At 38.2% G+C, this 24,831-nt stretch overlaps 1 protein-coding gene across 26 annotated transcripts in view; it reads right to left on the reverse strand.

The window, feature by feature from the left end:
• Window positions 1–24,831, reverse strand: part of DAB1 (DAB adaptor protein 1) — a 433,401-nt gene that overhangs the window by 125,214 nt on the left and 283,356 nt on the right. For 8 of the 26 annotated variants that reach the window (XM_050307490.1, XM_050307506.1, XM_050307484.1 and 5 more), the window contains one exon: window positions 4,007–4,119. The exons of the other annotated variants lie outside the window; for them this stretch is intronic. The gene's annotated coding sequence lies outside the window, so the exon portion shown is untranslated. The remainder of the gene's footprint in view (window positions 1–4,006; window positions 4,120–24,831) is intronic. 26 annotated transcript variants of the gene reach the window in all.

Raw genomic sequence — 24,831 nt, forward strand, 5'->3', positions numbered from 1 at the left:
GAACATATCAATACAGTCTTCTCAATTTTAGTATAGAACACATTTTTATTACATAATAAAGTATGGTATTTGACCATAATAAAGTATTTGACTTAAAATAGGCTATATAGAAATCCTCATTTTCTTGGGGAAGTACAAATCTTGACTTCACATATTATCTGAGTGTCTTTTTATTGGTCTGCCTTCATCTGCCAGGATACAACTTGAATATTGAATTACCTATTGCAAAAATGATTTGGTCACTTGCAGCAAACAGTGGTAGAGCAGGATGGAAATTTAGCTTTCTTGGCACTTTTCATTTTCCCAGCCATTACCATTAGGCACACACAGTGAGTTTACATGGTGAACTTTCTGAACCTGCAAAGTCTCTCAAACAAAACTTCCAAGTACACAAAGTTCCCTTTGAGCAGGAACAGAGGTGTGTATGAGCAGTTCCACCAACAAATTGAAAAGTTCATCACATATTGAAGCCTCTACACTCAGTCTTTAGAAGAAAAATATTTCTCTGGTTTTAGAGGCAAATTAAAATCTCCAACAACAGTTTGGCTCATCTTGTCAAAGTACGTATCAGAATATTTCACATAAAGTCCAAAACTCATAAGCACTCATTAATTCAAATTAGTTCTAATACTCTAATAACCAATAATTCCAATATAATCTAATAACTGTATTAACAATGGTAAATCACATCTCAGATGGGAACTATCTTAAGGTATAAAAAGTATTTACAGTGAAATTTAAAAAAATTTTGCCTGCACAGATGGATTCCAGCTCCATACCAGATTCCAGATTTGATATAGCCTAGGATATGCAGGTCACATCTGACAAACTGTAAAGTCAAAGGCTCATCTGTAAATGTCAAAATAAGGTTGATATAATTTAGGTACTTTTTGGCAGGATTTAGAATACTAATCTCAAATATTAACCTAGTTTTACAAGTTTTTTCCACTGTGTTTTAAGAAGTTACATACTTTCACTACAGTGATAAATATTTTGTAAATAAGAAACCTTTTTCACAGTAGATTTGCAAGCAAAGAAAATCAGGAAATGTCTGTTTGTTAAAATTTTTAAAAAGAATACACACTATGTAGTGAAATGTGTTTACAGGACATTTTAAGAAAATCTTAGAAATCTTTCTTCAAGCCAATTCCAGTATAATGCAAAGCCACAGACAAGTCAATGAGACCCCAACACCAATTCATCCCTGTCAGCAGTCACTCGAGGCAAGAGGATACCCCTCACACACAGGATCACTACAAGATCACACACAAAACCCCACGAACTAGCCAGGTTTACTTTTTTTTTTCTGTTTTAGAACACTTAAGAATGTGATGAGTTTATATTTAGAATCTCCAGTTTCTGCAAAAATCCTCTACACATAAACCCAGAAAATAGGAATACAGCTTGTGTGAACAGAAGTAAGTTAGACCCCAACTAGCCAGGACCAAGCTGTGAAAAGTGAGCCCTGACAGTGGTGGGCAGGCTTGGACAGCCTCCTTGAAACAGAGCTGGCACAGCTGGCACACGAGCAGTGCTCCTGCTGCCTGCATTGAAGTTCATTTGGGTACAGATACAAAGGCCAGAACTGCAGCTCTCCATGGTAATACAGAGCAATTTGGATGTGTCTTTACAGTCATTTCATGAAATCTTTTCTGATGATGCTTATGTAATGAAAGGGAAGATGAAATTTCACTGACCTAAACGTACGAGAAAATCTAATTCAACACAGACAAAATAGTGAACTGAAAAAAGAAGTTATTTTTTAAAATAAAACACTTTTCTAATGCCTTTAAACCATTGGATCTTGTGTGTAACTACAGACAATATAAGTCCTTAGGAGAATCACGAAATTTTACACACCTAAATATAACCCAGCTCCCTACACATAGAACTTCTCCTTCGATGGCAAGTACAACCCAAATGTTCCCTGAATTAACTTCCAAAGCTTATAAAGCTTTATCAGCTCAGATGGTAAAAAACAAAGGGTTATTTGAGAGCTAAACCTGTCAGAAACTGCAAAAGAGATACAATCCAATTGTTATTGAAAGTTATGAATACAGTTTTCTGGTCACTTCATGTCAGGTGCTAACAGACATCAGAATCACTAAACAACACATTCACATGAGACACGGAGTGCTTGTGAACATTTATGCTTAAGAAACTTTGAATTCTATCCAATTGTAAATGCCGCAGTGTAACTGATCAGTCCTGATCATGAAAGTCTTCCAGAGTATTCTCAATTCTAAAACAAACTAACACTTTTACCTTCCTGCACTTGGTAGGAGTTGATATTACAAGAGAGACATTAGATAAAGCAAAGAGGCCTTGCAAGGGTAAAAACTGCTGAACAAATACTCAAATAAGCAGCAAAATAAAGTCACTGCTTCAGTATATTATTTTATATATTGACTAGATGGTCTCTGTATGTGTGTATATGTAAAAGCCTGTATCTACTTAAGACAGTCTTCAACTGGCAATTTGTAATCAAAAAGCAAGTGGTCAAAGTTGGTCTAATTAAATGCTACCAAACAAAGAGTTAACATATAATTGTCACTCAGTTTAATGCAGTTTCTGATCTGTAACAGCATAGAACAACAACTTCAAATCAGCTGTGCAGGGCAACGGAGTTCTGCCAATTTACATTGGATCCAGGATCTGTCCCAGTGTATGGTTCCTTCATTCACTTCATGTTTGCCAGCAACTACAAAGTCCTAATGGGTGCAGAAAGCGATTCTGCACTTGTTGATTGCCAAGGCATCTGTGCAAACCCAGTGAAATGGAAAGAAGCGAAGCAAGGAACCCCACTGCTAGAAATAAACCTAAATCAATAATAAAACTTAAGCACTTGCCATGTGTGGCTGACTTCTTGCAAAGTATAAGAGCTATCAAGGCCTAGTTTTAGCCTGAAACTACCTAACAATGTTTAAATAACTTGGCTGATACTCTACCAAACAATATTCTTTACATTTAACTGTCCTAATGCAAAACAATGTCAATATTCAAGTGGTAAATCCTCAAGATAAATTAACACGCTGAGTTTCAGAAAGGTTTGTTTTTCTTTCAAGGCACTATCAAGCTACTTTTGTTTTCTCACTAAGTTCAGTGCTATTTTATTTTCATAGCTTTGAGAGAATCACAGACCTGGCAGAAAGTCTGCAGCCTTGCTTTGTGATACTCCTATTTCTGAGACAACCAGCACCAAGCAATAGTACAAATCCAAGAAGAGGAATTCCCAGAAGATGTTACACTTCCATGACTAGCTGTTAATGCCAGCTGCAGAAGCCAGAATATCAATTTCCCCATTGCAAAAATTTAAGAAAACATGATATAAAAGTGAAGGCAGCTTTATCATTACCTGCCTGTTCTCATTTCAGAAAGCTGTTTCCTCTTACCTTAAGTATCTACTAACAATTTTTTTCATTGCAGTTCATCTTGAAAATTAATCATCATAAATTTAAAACCATTTTCTTGCAGATCTGTCAGGTCTGTAGTGCTATTTCATTTATTACAAGACCACATGATGCATCAGAGCTCAGTATTTGAACATGACATATTTTCACTTTGTTGTGATACCACATTCGAAAATTGTTCCTATCAATCTTTCACTGGAGCCAAAACTTAACTGTCTTGTTCACTGAAACATTAAATGCCAAGTCACACAGATGAATAAAAGCATTTGCAAGATGCAAACATTTGCAAAAGTTTCCCGTTGAAAGGGTCTATAGAAGAGAATCCACAAAAGCAAACGGAGTCCACAGCAAGTACCAGAAGTCATTATTTGTAACCACTTCAGCCATCAGATCACACTGAAAGTTAAAAGATTTCATGAACAGGTTGATCTTTAAGTAGGATTTTGGAAGTGTTTACATTGGAAGTGATTTCCAAAAAAATACTACAACTTCTGTGCATTTGCCTGACTCAGCTTAAGCATTGCTTAAAATTTACGATTTTCTGCATCGTTCACTAGTGAGGAGTAAAACCCCAAACAAACAGGCCATATACTTACAGTCCCCATAATGCATCATTTTCTCCCTAAACAGTGGCAGCAAACAGGCACATCCAATACTGTATTACTTTCTTCTCTCATTCATGACGATTTCACACACAGGTTCTTTGACTCTGAAAAAGAAGCATTTCCCAGGTTCTAAGGAGAGAGGTACCCCAACCAATCCATCATGCTTTGTGTGCTAATGATAGACTCATGCATAAGAGGCACCAGGAGCAGTCAGAGGCAGTAGGCATGAAAAGGAGTGAATCAACTGTCAAGGGTTGTGCTCTGAAGGACTGCAAGGCTGTGATTAGAATTTTCAATCAGGACTTCCACAATTTATCATGCTACAAGGAAAAGGGGGGGGACACACGCATATTTCTTCATCAACCCTTCCTGCTATGCACAAAGCGAGTGCTAAGGCATTAAAAACAGGAAATCTGAACATCTTAGGTTTATAAGCAGGTACTCTTCAGGGAGTGGGGAGTAAAAGATTTTCTGGGACTGCAGAGCTACTACTTTTTGTCTGCACACTGAGAACTGAAACAAGATTATTTGCATCACAGCTTTTGATATTATGAAAAAGAAACACAGCTCTTCCTTCTCCTCTTACAGGTATACTCAGACACCTGAGCAAGAAGTAGCTCTGAAAACCTCTGACTGTTTTCTTTAGGGATATGAAATGGAATAAGACCCACCAGGAATCCTACATCAGAATTTGCTAACATGCTCTGTGAAACTTTAGAAAATAAGAAGGCAGAGAAAATACAGGGGAAGTATTCTCATAGCCTGTACGAAATCACCTGCAGCACTTGCCAGGAGGCATACAGTCACATTTTCAAAAAGCAAAAAGGAGCAGCAAGTTTACTGAGCACACAAGTTCACAGCAACCAAACACTGTGTCTAACTGTGGTATTGGTTTGTCTTGGTACTATTCCCTCTGCTTAGTAATTCTACATCTCAGCAGCCTCAAACAGGACTTGGAAATGGGCTGGTTCTGCAGCTCTGCTACAGCCTCCCTTTTGAAACCACGAGAGTCACAAAAGCTCTTCAAATATTTTGCTGCTTCTTCCTCTCCTCCCTCACCTATGAAATGCAGTTAACTCCATCTCCCTGGACACAAATTTTGCAAGAACTCATTCCCAGAGGGAACTGCTGCCTCAGAGATGATGCCCCCAAAAAATTAAAAAATGCCAGCCCAGCAATTAGGAACTGAGTGCTGGTGGCTCAAAGGAAATGCCACAGGGTCTGTACCCATGTCACTGCAGAGTCTTTGTCTCAAATTCTAGATTCAAGTGACAGACCAGGCAGATTAGATATTTATTGAAATATATGAATGAGGCATTATTTTAAAAGGCAATTTTGATGTTAAACTATGAGTAATGAACAGTAAAGACAGATCTTATTTACATAATTAATGTTTCAGTTATTGATATTACTTCAGAGGGTCACTAGCCTTTTTTCTCCAAGTTAATTAATTAATAAAGCAACTGCTTTTATGTAGGTAATTGTAATCACTTTAATACTCAAAGGCATGTAAAATATCTGGCTTTTTTTCATTAGTGTTGCAACTGGAGTGACACAACGATCATTTGCATAAATATAAACATTGAATGGGTTCATTTAACTCCTGACTAGAAAGAAATCCTTTGAAACTAACAGGAAAGAAATACATTAATTATGGACCAACATGGGAATCTGGGCAAGACTACCTTTTGTCCTTGCATCACAACCATATTTTCCCTAACACAAATCTCAGCTTCAAGACACTAAACTGCTCATGGTGTAAATCTAGTCTCACTTTTAGCTGAAGATTGCTCTGAAAAGACAAAATACTTTAGGAAAGAAGAGACTTGATGGACAAACAAACACAAACCAGAAAACTGTTAGCAAGCAAAAAACTTTAAACACTCAGCATGTCACAGATAATTCAGAACTTTCAATTTTTTCCATTAAGAAATACACAAACATGCCAACGCAAACAAATCCAGCAAGAAGCAGCTTGATCCTATAAAAACCTGTTGCAGAAAATCTTATTCCCCATGGTAAATGCTACTCAAGCCAGGTGAGATGGTTACTTTGCTCAGTAGCCAGAGCTCACGTTCTCCTGCATCAGATCAGGCCTCATGCAAAGCAATCTGGAAAGCTCTAGTGGATGCATTTTCTTGAGGAAGACAGGACAGCTGAGAGGTTAGATGGAAACTTTTCTCCCCTCCCTCCTTAGAGACAGTACTGAGTGACCAGGTTCAGTTTGTGATGAACACCTTGATCCATGGGTTAATTTAAATTCTGCATAGCCTGTCTATGAGCTATTGGCTCAGCAGCCAGTTACTACAGCTTCTTGTCTGTAAATCTCAGTCTTGCTCCACTCAGTCCACTCAAAACATGACTGAAAAGAAACCATTTTAGTAGCCTCTTTCATAGTTCTCTCCTTCATGTGGGAGAATGACACTGCAATTATCATTTTTATCACACATAATATTCTTAAACCACTAATAACTTGCACTCATCCCATTTCCGACCCTTCCTATCTACAGCACCACAGGTTGCTGCCAAACAAGCATCTTCAGTACCACACAGTTCTCCAAAGCCAATTATTTGTTGTTAAAATTTCATCTTGAATATGCTATTTATTGTGTGATCTAATCAACAAGAAAGAAAGGGTTAAAGATGTTGATATCTGAATACTGACACCACTGACTAGCTCAAAACCAGAGTCCCATCATTCTGGTATTTTCTCATCAGAAAATTGCTACTGTCTCTACTATCAAGCATTATGATACATAACTGGGGGGAGGGAGTTCCCCTGTTCTATACAGTGTCTAGTATCATGCAGGGAAATGAAGGGAAAGAGGGTTCCAATGCACCTCCACACTTCTAGGGAATGGGATTGCAATACAGGAAATAAATGTTATTATTTGTTTATGCACTCATCTACACCATTTCAGCTGCTAAAACCTTGCAAAATATTTCAGACATCATCAAGAACCATTTCAACCTGTTTTCAGGCTGTAAATCTCAAATCTGGTCTCCCTCCAAGAGATTATAACAAAACGTGAAATAACCTAAATATTGAAAGTCATTTCACAGAAAATTGAAATAGATACTGTAGGGAAAAACACATTCCAGGCTTGCAAATTCTCTCTTTTACGTAGTCCTTCTCCATATTCTTCCAGAGGACTATCTGATCTATCTCCCTCTCTCTCACAGTATTTTTAACCACTGTAGATCTTTTCAGCCAGTGGTTGGTTGTGTTTTCAACCGGTGGTTGTAGCAAGTGGCATTCAAACCATGCAGGAGTAAGGAATGTAGCGACTAAGTAGATTACAAATAAACCACTCAGGTAGTCTTTTCTGTGTTTCTCAGTAATCACTCACAGCCAAGGAGCACGATAGAGATCTGCTTCTTCAGTGTCTCACTTCTAAAGGATCGATGTGCTGCGAACACAGGCGCTACAGGACTTAATAGCAAGTTTTAAATGCTTCTTATAAGACAAGGGTCTCCTCTTCTTGCAGGTATCGAAAAGCTAAAGAGCTGCTATCACTGTATATTTGTGCCTTTTTGTCAGAATCATACTTACTAAACACAAAAAAGCTACAGTGCACAGATCCAAGAGAAGATATAAATGAAATTCTAGATTAACAAAGCTCCATTAAATCAACTTAGCAATTCTATCTCCAGGGATAACAATTTGGCTTGCAGTAGTGGAGTAAATAATGCAGTTCAACACATTAAGAACAGATCTGTATTCAGACTGAATGGACTGTTAGCTCAGAAAAAAAAGACAGGAGGGAAAAGAAACGCTGAAGTAGCTGTTTCCTGCCCACAGCACATTTTCTCTTTTCCTTTATCTTCCACAACTATCATATTCATATATCTATCACCATATCTTGCACTTTCCCTATGAAAGAGACAAAATAGGCCTCAAAATCTGTCTTAATGGGTGTCATCAAAAGAAATATCAATTCATTTGGATGCAGCACCTGTAACAGGCATAAAACATCCAGAAATCAGTGTAACCAAGTAGTGGGGCTTCTCCTTTGCCATCCAGTCCCTGCAATAAAATGGGCTGCTTTTATCATTTCATACCACAGATACCTTCACTCTCCCAGAGTGCATTTAGCAGCAAACCTAGAAATTTCTCCTCTGACCAAGAGGCCAGTCCCCTTTTCTCTCCCTGTAGCCACAGTTTCAGCCATGCAGTTTTCCATGAGGCAGTAAAAAGTTTCCCTATTGTCAGCACTAAAAGCTTCTCCTAAAGCAGTTCTTTTTCTATGCAGCCACATTTTCATCAAATTTCAGTGCATACATTTTATGAAACTGTTTGAAAACCTCAGGATTTAGGTTAGAGAAAGAACGTGAAATGTAGGCTAGGCTAGAGTGGGCTTTCTAGGGAATACCCCACTAAAGCAGTCTCTTGATAGGTAACGTATCTTCCTTACTGTAAAAGCAATGATTGTTGAGCACAGATTTTCATTGGGCTCTGGAGATTTAAACTCTTAGAAAGACCTAATTTCATTCAAAACTATCTGCATGCTTCCTCTGGATTTTATATCCGTATGAGTTCAGATGGAATACAGAATAAGGCAAAAGAAGGGGTTATACACCATTAGCAAAAAACTTCAGTTGAACTTTTCTACCTCTTATCTCTATCATCTAATGCTGTCAGGTTTGCTATAGGATATTTATTGCTTTGACCATCTAACAATTATTATTTTTTCATATTAAAAACAGCATTTCAAGGGGGATGTAAAATTACATGATTTCTATTGCAGCAAAGTCAGCAATGAAAACTTTAATCCATCTGTTCCTATTCAGGCATACCTATGAACATTTTTAAAGTACGGCTAACATATTCCACCAATGTTTTTACTCCTATTTTTGCTCTAATTGAGTTATATTTTTTACTCCAAAAGGCATCCACTGGCACAGATATTCATACCAGTTTCCCCATAGCAATTAATTTGGTGCAATTTAAACATTCTGCAATATCAACATCCTGGATACAGTTAAAAACTTCACAGCTATAAGAATTTCTAACACCCTGCCTTTTAATGCTTCATATCACTTCTTTTGTGATGAAAACCCTGTAAGTGAAAAGATTCCAGACTCATCCTTTGTGCTGCTTTTTCAGGACATGCTGAACATCAGAAGCTTCCCACAGACTGTGTGCAATGTGGGTGACAAGACACACTCTAGTGGGTTTTTTCCCCTTCTCAAGATTTCAGCACATATATATGACCTCCACAGTTTAACTGATGACTATTCAGTGCATCAGTAACAAAAAACAGGCGTTCTCATTTCCTTCCTTTACACTCCTCCTCAAAGAAATAAATCAGTATCTTGACTGATTGAAACATTTAGCTGCCAATCATTTTGCTTTGTCCCCTCACTGCCTCACACCAGCCTGTGTGAACTCAAGAGACGCAGAGAAGTGATTAAATTGTAACATGGAGCCCTGAGAGCAATAGCTAAGTGAGCGGTTACAAACAAATAACACAGTTCTTCATAATTCAGTAAAATGCATTATTTGATTTCGTGTGTGGTTTGGAAAGCCAGTCAAAGCAGCAGTGCTTTTTTACTAATGCAATAACATTACTGCTTAATGGTGGAAAGCACAGGAGAGCAATATATGGTCTACAAATACGAGTAAAATGTGCAAGCTTAACAATACAAGTTTATCTTCCTTATGAATTACCTAGGCAGTGCTTTTATTAGATGAGATCCATTGTTTCCTGATCTGCAAATTACTTCCTGAATCTATTAACTATAATGGGAGAAATGTATTTTTCAGTCTTGCCCTCTGAAAAAAAAAAAAAAACCACAATAAATCAGTCTAAGCAGATGAGACTAAACTGGCAACAAGGCCAACGTATTTCAAGTATGCAATCTCTGGCTCCCTATAACACTAAAGGATTTTTTTTTTTAGGATGGGAGCATAAAAATGAAAAGATTTAAGCGCAAATTATCCAATGATAGTATAATTCTGGAGTATTACCATGCGTGTGAAGGATTATTAAAGATCAGGTAGGATTTTTCTTGCCTTACTTCAGTCACCTCCAGGGAAACAAATTCTGAAATGCTCCACAGGAGATAAAGAACAACCTGAGGATATTAAAAGACTCATGGATATAATTCCGTGAACTACAAGCTTTCTTTGTAACTCAGTTACCTTAAAGTGCACAAGACTTTTATCATAATCCTTGTATTTCATACGTCTTTGAAGGATGACATTTCCACTCACTGATTTAGCATTTGCATCTCTTGAATTCTCTAGTGAACACCCAAGGAGAGTAATATTGGTTTTATTTATATTTTTATTTATATCTTCCTCCAACTGAATTCCAACAACAAATTCCAAACTCACTTTCCTAAGCAAAATGCTTCAGACATGTATAGCCATTAAAAACACAATGATTATCCTGAAAAATATAGAGGTGGAGGCACTTTCACAGGTTCCCGAAAATTGAAGTCAAGAGTCAATACTGGTATTATGTGGTAGAAGAAAGAATCATAGAATGTCCTGGGTTGGAAGGGACCTTAAAGATAATCTCAGTCCAACTCCCTGCCATGGGCAGGGACACCTTCCACTATCCCAGGTAGCTCCAAGCCCTGTCCAACCTGTCCTTGAACACTTTCAGGGATGGGGCAGCCACAACTTCTCTGGGCAATCCAGTGCTTCACCACCCTCACATTTACTATGTTCTTGCTAATGACATACCAATTGCTAGGAAAACTCTTGATAAGAAATATCTGAATCATCACCACAAGGTAGTTTGGCAGCATCGGAACTGCAAAACAATTACAAAAGGCAAAGCACCTGAATCTGCTCAAGAACTATGACTACACATACTGCATTCCTTCTTCAGAAGCTCTCAATCACTTCCCAGGTGTAAGGGTTCATCAAGCTGGATCCATTTTCCAAGCTCCTCACATTTTACATTCTCTTCTTAGACCCAAACTCCAGCATAGTTTAAATTCTTCTCTTTCTCATCAACTGGAGTCAACAGGACCCTTGGTATCCATGACCCTTGTGCTCCACCTCACAGGAGTCATCAGCTGTAACACATGTTCCATTGACTGAAACAACCAGACCCAGAGTACCTTAATGAGTACATAATCCCTACACAATCTGCTCTTCCAACCACCTCTTACATCTTTGATCTCAAGGTCTGATATATCACCAGGAATTCTGTGCAGTTTATTTATGAAGCTGCCATGAACAGTAACACTGCTAAATAATTCCCTTTAAATAAGTTACCTAGTTTAATTTTCTCTGCTCAAAGCCAGGCCACATACACTGTGGATAAGGTTGTCTGACACTTCCCACTACTTTCAATTGCTTTGCAACTTTGCCAGATTTTTAACTGTTCAGGCTACAGTTTTACATGTCAAGGGTGTCTGGTGTGCTTTTCAGGACATGAGGGAAGAGGAATGAGTTGAATCACTTCCAAGACTTAGACTGTTGGGAAATACTATGTCTTGACCATGTTAAATAATCATCATGAATGTTTTTTGAAAAGCTTTCTGAGTTTTGAAACCGGGAGTAATATTTGGTCTTCATATAATGGATTTGGGGTTTTTTTACTAATACTAAAAAAAAACTCCACCCCCCACAAAAAACAAACAAACAAACAAAAACAAACCCAAAACCCCCTAACAAACAAACATCAAGAAAAGCCACAACCCAAAAATCCTAAAGCCAAAACTACCTAAAATATAAAATGAGATTTCACACTTCTTTTTGACTCCTTTATACTAAAATCCCTCTATACTACCATCCCTCCTGCAGTCTCCAGAATGCATTAAACTGTGCATGCACATTCCTATTAACATTGTCCTGGAAAATGGACTGTTTCTTTAATTACTGCTCTGAACTGAAATTACACAAAACAGAGGAAGTGACAGCAAGAGGTTTGCCTTTCCATCAAGGCATCCAGAAATCTGCTGAGTTTGAATGCATAAAATACAAGTATCAGACCAGAGAAAAAAGGAATAGACTTTGACATGTAGTCTTGTATCACAAGAAGCAGAAGAGAAGAATTTTGAAGTGCTGTTTAATAATGGAGGACTTGGGAGGTTTAGTCTGGGAGTCAAGAGGTAAAAACTGCTTCAGGGGAGTGGGAGGATTAGAGTGGATGAGACAATCATCTGTAAGAGAGGAGCTGCATCCAGATAAGGAGCCAAGAGGAAAGGAGAACTAACTCAGGGTACCAGGAAACGGATTAAGAACTCATGTCAAGAACGTGCATCTTATTTGCCTCTGTTTAGGGTCACAAAGAACACAGCAGAAGCTGCTGTCACAGCTACTCAATTACACCAAATTGCGTAAGCCTGTTCACAGGGAAAAAATCCAAACGATTTGATGATGCACATGGACCTCAACACACTGAGATTTCATGTTCCTCCCCAGAAAAGGAGTTGTAACTTCCTTACTATATTAAAAGTAAAATCATCCTACCATTACTGCTGTACTTCTTGTTGAATATTGTAAGCTGAATTATTCCAAACACTTAATTTCATTAGATGAATTTTCTAAGAAGACATAAATTAGGGCATATGGTTCATAATATTTTCACTTCCTTTCCCGGTAACCCATTTCACTAGTTTTACACTTCATCAATTTAAGCATTATGGCTAATACGTAACATTTAACTCTGTCATAAGAGGAAAAAAAATCCAAGTGTCTCATTAGGAAGCTATGATGGCCATTTCAGAAAGTGGTGTTACATTTTCTACCTACATCCAATATATATGAAGGCATTGATGTCAGAAGCACATGCAGAGCTTAAAGGCCTGCAGGTTTCCATGCAGGTGAAAAGCTTTTTTTACTGCTCACTTGGGTACAAGGAAAACTGGATCCCCAGGGGACAGAATCCCTGTCTGTAAGATTTACAGCTACACAACAGCAGCACAAAGCATTAAAGTAGAGCACGATAAGGTCTGTTTTACCACAGCATAAACCCACGGGCAGGCAGCATTTTATTTATGTTAAGCAGAACACGTTCCTACACACAACTGAATCAGCAACAACAATCACCTAACGGCTGGAAGAGCATCTCTGACTAACTTCAGAAAAGTTAACAGCAGTTAACATCAGAAAAGCTGTTTTCTACCCAAACCTCTGCACTGAAACATGGCAACAATCTTTCAAACATCAACAGGTGCCAGAAAATGATACAAGAATGGTACAAAACACAACAAAAGCTTTCACAAAATACAAAGAATGCTGAAGCCTCAATTACAATACACTGTCAGACTTACAATCATTGCAAAGATATACAAGAAACTGTTTTACAAATCTTTGTGAACATATATGGACTCCACTTCTTCAAAATAAGCAGGATACATTTCTGTCACACACTAAGAATTCTTCTGCAGGTTGTAACAGTGCCTTAAAAGCATCAGTGATCAATCAGAATTATCACAGGAGGGGAGTCAGAGTCATGTCAGGTTTTTGAATGACAGAAATCTGTAAGGCTTTGCACTACAAAAAGACTGTTCAAAAATAGAATACATACATAATCATCTACACATATTCCTGAAGAAGTAGGCCAGCAGATAACACTTTTGAAAAAAACAACTAAAAGGTATCCCATTCCAGTTTTTAACAGACTGTTTCACAAGTTACTATAAAATACACAATTATTCAGTCAACAAAAGGGAGGCTGTGATTAATAACACATTGTACCTATAATGGCAGCTGTCTCTTCTCCATACCCTGACTCTTCCCTGAGCTGTTTTTTGCACTGTATTTTTGAAATATTATTAGGAACACTGTAGCACAGCTCCTAAGGCTATAACAACAAAATGTAATGGGCTTCTCTGACTTTAAAAACGTAACCTTTGGCATGTTAGATTGGAGGTGGGAAGGTCAATAAGACACTTTTATAGGTGCCAAAACTCAAGAGTTTCTCTTCCCAAGTGTGATTTACAGCACAGGAAGGACATCGACCTGTTCAAGCAAGTCCAGGGGAGGCCACCAAGGTAATCAGAGGGATGGAGCACCTCTGCTGTGAGGAAAGGCTGAGAGAACTGGGATTGTTCAGTATGGACAGAAGAAGGCTTCAAGATCACCTAATTGCCCTTCAAGTACCTGAAGGAGCCTATAAGAAAGACGGAGAGAGACTGTTTACAGCCTGGAGTGACAGGACAAGAGGGAATGGCTTAAACTCACAGCGGGGAGGATTAGATTAGAGATGAAGAAGAAATTCTTCACCTGTGAGGGTGGTGAGGCCCTGACATGGGCTGGCCAGAGAAGTTGTGGCTGTCCCATCCCTGCAAGTGTTCAAGGCCAGGGTGGATGGGGCTCTGAGCAACCTGGTCTGGTGGAAAGTGTCCCTGCCTATGGTGGGGGAGTTGGAACTGAATGATGTTTTAAGGTCCCTTCCAATCCAGGCCATTCTATGATTCTAAGATATTGTTATGAAACCACAGGACCCTGTTAGTGATTCCTACTTTTATAGAAAAGCTTTTCTATATCTTATATAATATATATATTAAATATATATGTTAAGATCTTTCTCATAAGCTTTAAATATTAAAAACCTGGAGACAACAAACATCTTTGATTCATTCAGGTAAAACTGCTCCATTGCACAGCCAGGCTCCTACACCCTCAAGCATCCAGTTCTCCTGTGCCTGGTTCAATACCCCACAGGTAAGTTACACCTTCTCCCCATTGCAGTAATGTCACACTATTTGCTCCTCAGAATGAGTGACCCTAATTCCTTTATCTGCAAGCTCTGCCCAGAGCCCTGCAGACTTCATACTGCACCATGACAAAGAAGTTTCTCTCTCACACCACTGCGCAGAGATGCATTAACAAACTTTACTGCTTTTCCAGCATCTCACCAAAACATTACACCAGCATTTTTCACTTATGGGAAATTTCTTTTAAAAAAGCACTTTGTGAACTCTACTACAAGTTGCAATGCATTTTGGTCTCCCATGTCTACTACTCAAACTTCTATTACAATAAATAATATATGCAATAGATTAATATTTAGAAGAACTTACTCTTCTACTTGCATCATCCTTATAAATTATTCTCCTATTAATGAGTTATTTGATCTCAATGTATTAGCACAAAAAATACATTGTTCTCTGTACTTCTCTGTAACCTACATGCTTGCCTTCTGCTAAAAGCTTCTCTTCAAAGTGCTATTATTAATTGTCAAGCATTGGAACTCTTCCTCCAGACATCACCCCCTTACTTTCAAGGCAGGCAGACAAGATTTTCTCCACTTTTTGCAACTAAAGTACAAGCTAAAGTACATCTGAATACACAATTCATTCTATTCAGCACTGTCCTCTCCCTAATGTACCCAGTATAGCCAACCTCTTACAGGAAGCAATTGCTGGAACAATTAGGACTCTCATAAGGACTCAGCAAGATTAATACACACTATGTCGTCATGTCTGCATCTTATCTCATGCTGAGATGTTAAAGATCTGTGCCAGCAGGGACCAAAGCCTGTACAACAACCTTCTGTAACTCTAGGGTGAACTTTTCCACACTTTATTAATGTGAAAACTTGGGAGTTATCACAAACTACTTCTATTCCTTTTGATTATAACTTAGGATTAAGTTGGTCTTTTCTAACACCTGTGACATTCACATCCAAAATGGGAAGGAATCCTCAGGGATCCTGATTTCAGTTTGTTCTGCTTTTTTCCAGTATTGTTTCAATATACAACTGTGACGCTACACAGATCTCCAGAATGGTGGGGTTTTTTTGGAGAAGAGAGCAGATGTACACTAAATCAGCACAATTCCTGGTGGTTTCTTGATGCTTGTTTCTCTAGCAAACCAAGACTGTCTTGGAAAAATCCAGTGTGAGTGTTCCTCATGAAAATATATGTGCATATATGACAGTGAGACTCATTCAATCTAAGAGTACTTCTCTTTAAATTAAAAAATAAGCACTGTGAAACAGCCAAAAATAAAACAGCATAGTCGACCAAACTGAGAAAAAGTCTTAGAGATAGTCCATTAAAGAGATTAAAATTGAAATTATAGCCCTTTCATCATTGTCTGCATTGCAAATTATGTACATACTTTCAGCCACAAAGAAGAAAACCAACACTGTATTCATCAATTTATTATTGTATTACTGGACCCACAAAACACATGACATCTACATATACTATTTTCCTTCTCTGTACTGTATTTCTTCCCACTTCCACAAAAAAGTTCCATCTAAAAATACTGATTAGCAGAGTCAGCCACCCACAGTGTGTACGGGTCACTTGCAATCTGTTCTTTGAACTAGAGATGATCTTTGCAATAAAGAACAGAGTTAATTCTCTACACAGGCTTGAGCAATATTTCGAAGCCTGATGCACATAATCTGCTTCCCTGGATTTCTGCTATCTGGAAAAAGGCAGCTAGAGTTCAGTGACTGAGAACAGGGTTCCTCTCACCTAAATTTTAGCTGTCAGGACCGGATATCCTGTGTAAGTTAACAAACTCAGCTGCTTCTATAAAGACTGATGAGTGAAAGAGCCATCCCATGGAGTTTCCTCCCTCTGCAGTCTCTTCACCTTATCCAAAAGTCTAACAGAACAAATTATGCAAGAATGAAACAGGAGAAACTCTGCATTCAAAAGGGACAACCACATACGGGTAGATATTTGGATCGACAATCCTGCCACAAAAACAAACAAACAAAAACCAAACAAAACCCCAAACAAACAAACACACACCCACAAACCACAGGGCTCCTTTATGAAAATCACTTGATGTTCTTGATCAAGCCCGAACTGAAGAGTGCTGAAGTCTCAAACCCATTTTGAGGCTGTGGCAGAGTTATTTTTCTAGTGTTCTTTCACATAAAGAGGATTTCATGTCCTCTCCAGGAGCATCCTGCACTGAAATCCAGAAACTGAAGCTTGGCACAGTGGGATTCACTCAGTAACAATTCTCACTTTTCTCTGAGGATCTCTATGCACCAAAATCAATTAGCATTTGCTACAAATGTAACATAGCAACAGCGGACAGGCCCTCATTTGATGTAAATCAGTGTAGTGGTTCTGATTTGAAAGAACTTCACCAAATTTCATCATCTGTAACTCTCACACAGTGCTGCTGAATAGTTCACTCTGTCACCAGGGAGGTAAGGATCATAAAATCTGAGTGCCAGGAACAGTAAGTGGTCAATTCAATTTGTTATCCTCTTTAGGGCTTCTCAAACATTTTATTTCTCCTGTTTTCAGAAAGAAGAAAAATAGGTCAGAATATATGAAAACTATCACACAGGGACAGTGGGCAGAAAACTGTCCTGAAGCCATAATCTGAAATTTGATTACTTCAGCAACCACAATAAAAACCCATTCATAAAGTAATCTTTATTAAACTCACTGATGTTTTTTTATTGTTTTTAAACTCCAGCTAACTGCCAACATGCTGTGTCAAGTAGCACTTCCTGTTGATTTGTTTTGTATTAATTATAGTGTAATTAAAAAGGGGAGTCTTTATTGCAAACATCTACCAGGTGTTATCAGGACCATAACATTTTCAAATGGCACTGTCAGTGTTACTGTGGCACAATTAACAAATTTCAAAATGTATGCACATACACAGAAAAAAAATCCTAGAAAGGAAAACCCTTCATTATGTTAAAAAAGGAGGGACAATCCACCTACTGGCAAGACCCTTGATATTTGTGTTATAACTGCTACAGTTAACACATGAACGCCTAACAGGTCATCTAATCATCTAATGCCATTAAAAGGTTTGAATTTGCCAGTAGCCCTCAAAGCTTGAAGAAAATTGACATAAAAGGCAGTAACAATAAAATTAACTGTGTATTTTGTTACATAAAGGAATAAGAGGGAAAAATCAAAATATAAATAAAATATTCACTGCATTGACTGTTGATTTCCTGAATATCAGCTGGACTAAATTAAAGGTTTAAAAGTATTTTGCTTTTTTCCTAATTACCTTTGTGCTCAGTTTAATCATGGAGCTACTTGGAAATTCCTAAGCCCTGAATCCTCTACTGCATCAATGCACTGGTGTCCAAGTTACTAATGCAAACCATCATCACTAACCTCAAGATCAAGGAAGCAGAGTCTCCTACTCCACCATAGCCACAAGCAAAATATGATAGGTTAAAAATTGTTTGATTTGTAAAGGTTATACAAGAAAATCAAAAAGAGGGTAAACCAAAATCTTCATGCTAAGTACCTGTTAAAAATATCCCAAATAGAGAGAAAGCTTTTGTTTTCTCCCATCAACACTGACAGGTTACTGTGAGAGAGAATTAAAGAAAAGGTATGAACTCAATAAGGGGAGGATTCAAGTGACCTACTACATGTTAATCTGGCAAAAAGCACATGCCAATTGAACTGTTATGGCCAGTCTCCAGGCAGAGACTGACAGGTCCTGGAAAGGCTGTCAAATTACTAACACTGCCTGCTCCTGCAGGAGCACTGAGTCCTGCCGGCTTGGATCTCTTCATCCCAGCTTGATCTGAACAACTACTTGAGGCACCTGAATAAATCCAACGAAGGTTAAACACGTTTTCTTTGCTGTTTTAGCATAGTTTATTGAGCTCCATCTCAAATAACTAGGAACAGAAATGAAGTGCCTTTCTTTTCTTAAAAGTGTACTGAGATCACTCACAATTTTGCCCTCAGTTATTTCAAGTACTGAAAAAAAAAAAAATTATAACCCTTTAGGTTGAAAAACTACCAATATGATGCCTGCTATTCTCCAAGTAACTAATCTGTCAGTACAGTAGAAGACAGTGATGTGAAAGAAAAATAAGAAATGTGTACTGCATCAGTTGGATTCCCAGTAATTGAAGTTCTTTATTTTCAAATGGGCGTAATTAAAGTCTTTGCATTTTCAAATTCTATAAAATACAAACATCAACAATCTCATTTGAACATCTTAATTGATGGATAAAATTATTTTTGGTAGGTAACTCTAAGATACATGTGTGTTCCAGAAGTTAACTTTATGCTGTGCATGAGTGATTCAACTTTTAACCAACAGCAGTTGGTGTGAGTGAAATCAGATGAACAGATACAATAAAAATAAATTCTCCCATGACTTGAATACAGTAACTCTGCAACTCTGAATACATCCACTGCAACTTTGAAACTTTTTGCACTTACTGGAAAGCATGCATTTCAAGTCACTTAGTGCCATTTAAAAGTTACATCAACTGATAATCTTAACATCCATTATTGTTCAGTACACATATTTTTTCCTTTTCTAAAATTATTTTAATGTTTCATAATCTCTCATCTTCAGACATTGGATTTTCTTCCTAGTTATATACGCCGTGAAGCTTAACAATAGTCATGAGGGAAAACTGTAGCAATGGGCCACTGTAGGAGTTAGGAAAATGTCTGTTGAAGAACTTCTTATGGTTTCAAATATCATTTATAGGGGTTAAAAACACTATACAGTGCTTTATTCTGTTTTCTCTTGTGTTGAGCCCATACAGTCCAAGAAAGGTACAGCATCATCCGATCTGTTCCACAGCTGGAGAAGACCTTTCTTATTTTGTAGAGATCTAAACCAAGAGGAGTCACCTGGTGCTTGCCAAACCCATTAACTCACTAACCACTAACCTTGCCTAAAGGGGTGTTTATGCTTAGCTGTCCTCAAAGTGGAAGGGAAAACAATCTCTAACTGGAAAGCCAATAGGTTTTAAACTCTACATTTTAAAAGTGAAGAGCTAAACCTTTAAGCAAAACCAGCAAGTCTTGGTAGAATTAAGCAAAACTTTCCTGAATGACACTGAATAAGTGCAAGAGTTCTGCCACTGGTATACCTTCTCAGTCAAAAGCAAAGAATTGCTTTCAGGTAACTGTTGTGATGCATTTTTCAGGTAACTGTTGTGATGAATTTTTGCAGATCCACAACTTCCCTAAGCTTTCCACAAATAAACTTGATACACTTGTGCAGGTTAGAAAGTTCTTTTCCATATAAAGATTGACAGATAAGCTTTAGAGTGTATCTTGGGACAGAAAGACTGATGGGTCCTGCAACCTAGCGAGTAAACCAGAAAAGGGTTTTGCACACCAGGAATTGCTTTAGGAGGCCACAACTGCAGTGCCTGGATGATAATCAGCTCCCAATTAGCTTCAAAACATGCTGACCCCAACAAATACATTTGGTACCACTTATCATCAGCAACCCTGTGAAGATGAAATGCAGCAATCACCCACATCAAACCCCCACCGGTATCCCTGTAACACTGTGTATACTGCTGTTTGCTACAAGAAAGCATTTTTGGGAGATTCCAGCTCCATCTTTAGTAATAATGGAGGGACTCTGTATTAGAGGACTCTTGATTACCCTCAGTGCCAAACAATGATACACTCACATTCAGGTATAAATAATTCTAGCAGCCTTAGTATTCTGCCCTGATTGTCTCCCTCTTCACAAATGTCCTCTAAATGTAAGTACTCACGAAGGAAAAGCACCTCCTAAAACCACAGGGACATTGCTAACATCTAAATCTGAAGTTTTTGCAAGGGAGCAATATGCCTGCTAAAAGAAAACAAAACAGCAAGCACACATGCATGATAGGATTATTTGATTCAATACAATATAAATTAGGTCAGACTCCTCTATGGAGAATTCTGTGTCAAGAACTAGGTGGTCCACTAAATTTCTATTCATTTGCCTTCAGGCTTGGGGAATTGCAAAGACTCTCATGAAACTGATGTTCCTCTACCCACTAGAGCAATCACTATGTAGGGGTGGGGGGAATCTCTCAAGTTTAACTGCTTGACAATACCTGGAGACCGGAGAAATCTTTACATAATAAAAAGAACAGCTAATAAATCCTTGCATAGATATGAGATATACATACATTTATCCATACACAAAGACATACAAAATTCAAGTGATTAAAAATCAGCAAGTGCTTTTGTGTAGTTAAATATTACACTGCCCTATTTTTTTATATTGTATGTACCATAAAATCATAAAACCACAGAAGGGCTTGGGCTAGAAGGGACCTGAAAGATCACCTCATTCCACCCTCCTGCCATGGGCAGGGACACTAGATCAGGTTGCTCCAAGCCCTGTCCAACTTGGCCTTGAACACTTCCAGCAATGGGGCAGCCACTGCTTCTCTGGGCAACCTGTGCCAGGGCCTCCCCATCCTCACAGGGAAGAATTTCTTTCCTATATCTAGCCTAAGAAAATATTCCTCTCCTTAAGAATATAAAACATAAGATTAAAAAAAACTATAAAATATAAAATATCCTTAAGAAAAGTAACAATCTATGCATTCTCATTAACCTAGCTAGCAGTAATGGAATTACTATCTCTAGAAAGCGCAGAGGATTACAGGCTGGAAACTCTGCCTGGAGCCTCCTTTGCAGCAGGCTTTTTCTGCTCAGGAACACTACATTTTTAAAAGCTTGCCCACAGTTACCATCCTTCCTGATTCTACAAGCAAGTAAAGTGAATCTTCACGCCTGCAAGGGCCATAAGTTCATGTCAAGTACTTCACATATCTAAGAAGAGGACTGAGTCAGAGCAAGATGTGACAAGCAGCCCTTCAGCAGTCCTGTTGCTCCACTGTGGATGGATCTGGTTAGGACATGCAGCTGTCTAAGGAGCTGGGACATGGAGGGCTGCTTCCCCAATGGGGGGGGACACAACAGCCTTCAGCATCTGCACCTGCACAGACACACAAGGGTCATTCCAGGGTATGAGCTTCACTCTAACTCCTCGAAAAGCAATATATTGATTAGGAGACAAAAGCTGACAGGTCTCGCTCTGATCCGGTTCTTCAGTATGGCACAGACCTTGAAACAGATCCACCACTGCAAACAGCCTGGACAGATCCCACCACAACCAGCAAGGATTTGTGCATGTGGCTGAACCACTGAAAATAAACTAAGTCAAGGACTTTTCATTACATTTGTTTTTAGTGCACAGTTATAAGCAATAAACACTGCTTATAACCTGCAACACTTGAAAATGCGTTTGATGGCTGTGTAAGATTAGATACACAGACACAGGTACCTTTCTTGGAACTCAGAGTATTGGTTTACTCACCTTTTTTAAGTTGTGACAATTCTGCTCCCTTTAAACAGAAATGGAAGATTGATTCATGGATGAAATTCTTAAACCACCACCATGAAATGTAATTTTGCTGCAGCTAGACTGGGCAAAAACTAGTGTTAAGGACAAAATATAGAGCTGCAGGCTCTCTGTGTGACAAGTCAAAGTATGAAAATGTTTCAATCTGATTAATTACTTGGTTTAGAAGATATGCTTTTCATTCTACTGTATCAAAATACTCATAATAAAACAGTGCATCTGATGAAGTCAAGCACTGCCTTACAAAGGCTGGCAAATTTGCAGAACAGCACTTGAGGTTCAGATTAGTAAAATCCTAATGAGTATCTACTTAATACCCATGTAATTGCAGGGAATGCATTTGCAAGTGGTACAATTTAAAAAAATAAAAAAAAAAAAAAAAGAACGAAAGAAAAAAGAAACATAAAGAAATAAAACACTGATGCAACTGAAGTCCAGACTGTCATTTTAGTGTCAGTTTAAGAAACTTGACTGACTTACTGGAAGGATAAAGATGCTTCAATCCTGCACTATAAACTAACAATGACAACATAATCAATTTCATTATTTTTGTCTCAGATACCAAAATGGTTCCCATTTTTAGCCATTTTATTATTTTACTCATTTTATCCAAGGACTGCTTCATCCAAGTGTCCAGTTCTGCTCACTGTATGAGGCACTGAGCTCAGAACAGGCTCCTGAAAGACTTTCTTGTAACTACATACATAAACACTGCTGCTGCACCACATGTTGCACTTCCTTTTGGGAGCCAGTACCTGACATCTCCACACCTCATCTTCCTGCCCATAAAGATCGGATAGTACAGGACTTGTTTTATCTCACAAAGCCACCAGGCAGATAAATGCTTTAAAGACAGAACTAGTGCTGTAAGAACAAAGCCACAGAAGGGCTGAAGGCAAGCACTGCAGAAATAATACCAAATAGCACAGGACATATGAGAGACCAAGTAATCATGTACTTTTATTCCTAAGTAATTGGCTGAGCAAACGTATTGTGATTCAACAACTCTGATTAATTCAGCAAGAATGCTTGGGTAGTGTTTATAAAAACCAAGTCATTACCTTGACTAAACATTGACTTGGACAGTTAACTTTAACCATCAAGACCTTGACTAAATATTGACTGGGAAAGTTAATTTGAACTATAAGGTCTAGAAAATCTTGTTCCTCTTTGCTAGTATTTGCTATCACTTTAAAATGTAAACACTGCTGTAAAAATAGGTAGCTTGGCTGTTGCTAAATTCAACACAACTATCTTGCAAAAACATGAAATCTGAAATGTTTAAAAGACAATAGGCCTGTTACAGATGAGAGGGAAAGGTCAATCTTCCTCTGCTTGAGCAAAGACCTCTCAAAAGTGTCAAAAAGAGAATCACAAGGTTCATGGATTAAATTTGTTTTGATACAAATACGCAGGGGTCTTACACAGTGTAATTTAGAAACTGTGCCTTGCCCAAAGAATCATGCAAGATGACCACCAGGACAAAGGGTTTATTCCGGTTCCTCTACTTTTGAAGCCCTAGTAGCAGCTACTTCAAGTCTCTACATCTTCCACTATTGGCATCACTTCATCATGTGAGGCCATGGGTCAAAGGACACACGCAGGGTCTTTCACTAGCTGAGTTTAAAAAAAAAAAAAAAAAGAGAAAGAAGAAAATCAATTTCAATCCTCCTAAGATGAAACCACTGATGTGTGCAGTCACTAAAGTCCCAAAGGTAATCCTACAAGAAAACATGATGGTGTCCTCCATCACTGTGTTGAGATACTGTTGAAGTGCAGCAAAATCATCTATGAGGTACAGTCCAAGATCAAAACACTCTAAACCATAAATGTGAATTTCTATACCAGTGTGAATAGTGCATGTTAGGTGTTTAATGAAAGAAAGTGATAATGACAAAGGGCCAAGGAATCTTGTTTCAGGAAGGTATTAAGTATGTGGATAAACAAATAAACAATGCTGTGAATCCAGCACTAATTCCAGCCACCTTTTCAGTTCAAGAGTTTGAAAGTCCCTTTTAGCTTTGTGCCTAGGTTCCTTTTTTAATACATCAGCTGCCTTTAGCACACTGAATGAACAACAGCTTAAGAGCAAATATAAAAGACATAAATCTCAGATATGAGTAGAAATATCAAATTGGTGAAAACTTCCTCTGCCATTATTTTTAACTGTAGTAGTAGGGAACAGATTGATACTGGCGTTATGGGGGGTGAGGGTGGGGAATGAAAGAACAATAAACAATACAGTCATCAGTAGTTTAACACAGCGCTGTGTCTTGCAAAGGAAACATACTGTGAAACAGCTTGCGAGATAAGCTTCGTCAACGATAAGTAATTTTTATTCCGTTTGAGTGGCTGAAAACAATAAACATGATTAAATGCTTCAGACGTGCATTCAGAATTTAGACAAATGGCAAAGAGTTCCAAGGACTTTGCTTTTAAAACTACTTTGGGGAAAGATCTAAAAATTAACTTAACCGGTTTGAAATGTACAATAAAATAGAAGTTCACAGGGAAATTAAAAACTTCCCATTTGCCTGCAAGCTCCACGACTCTCCAAGCCAGAAACCAGCTTTGTTATCTACTGTTCTTTACTATGATTACTGGTCCCAGTTTCCCACCTCACCACTTTACCATTTATAGAGGCATTTCAAACATACCGCTCATGAATATGAGCTCCCATGGTGTGAAATACCCAGGAAAACACCAAAGGAAGACGTGGCTCTAGGGAGTTTACAGTCTCGTGCTTGTTCTGCCAGCCCTT

Source organism: Myiozetetes cayanensis, unplaced genomic scaffold, assembly GCF_022539395.1.
Source record: "Myiozetetes cayanensis isolate MyiCay16 unplaced genomic scaffold, myiCay2020 scf12, whole genome shotgun sequence".
Taxonomy (NCBI): Eukaryota; Metazoa; Chordata; class Aves; order Passeriformes; family Tyrannidae; genus Myiozetetes; species Myiozetetes cayanensis.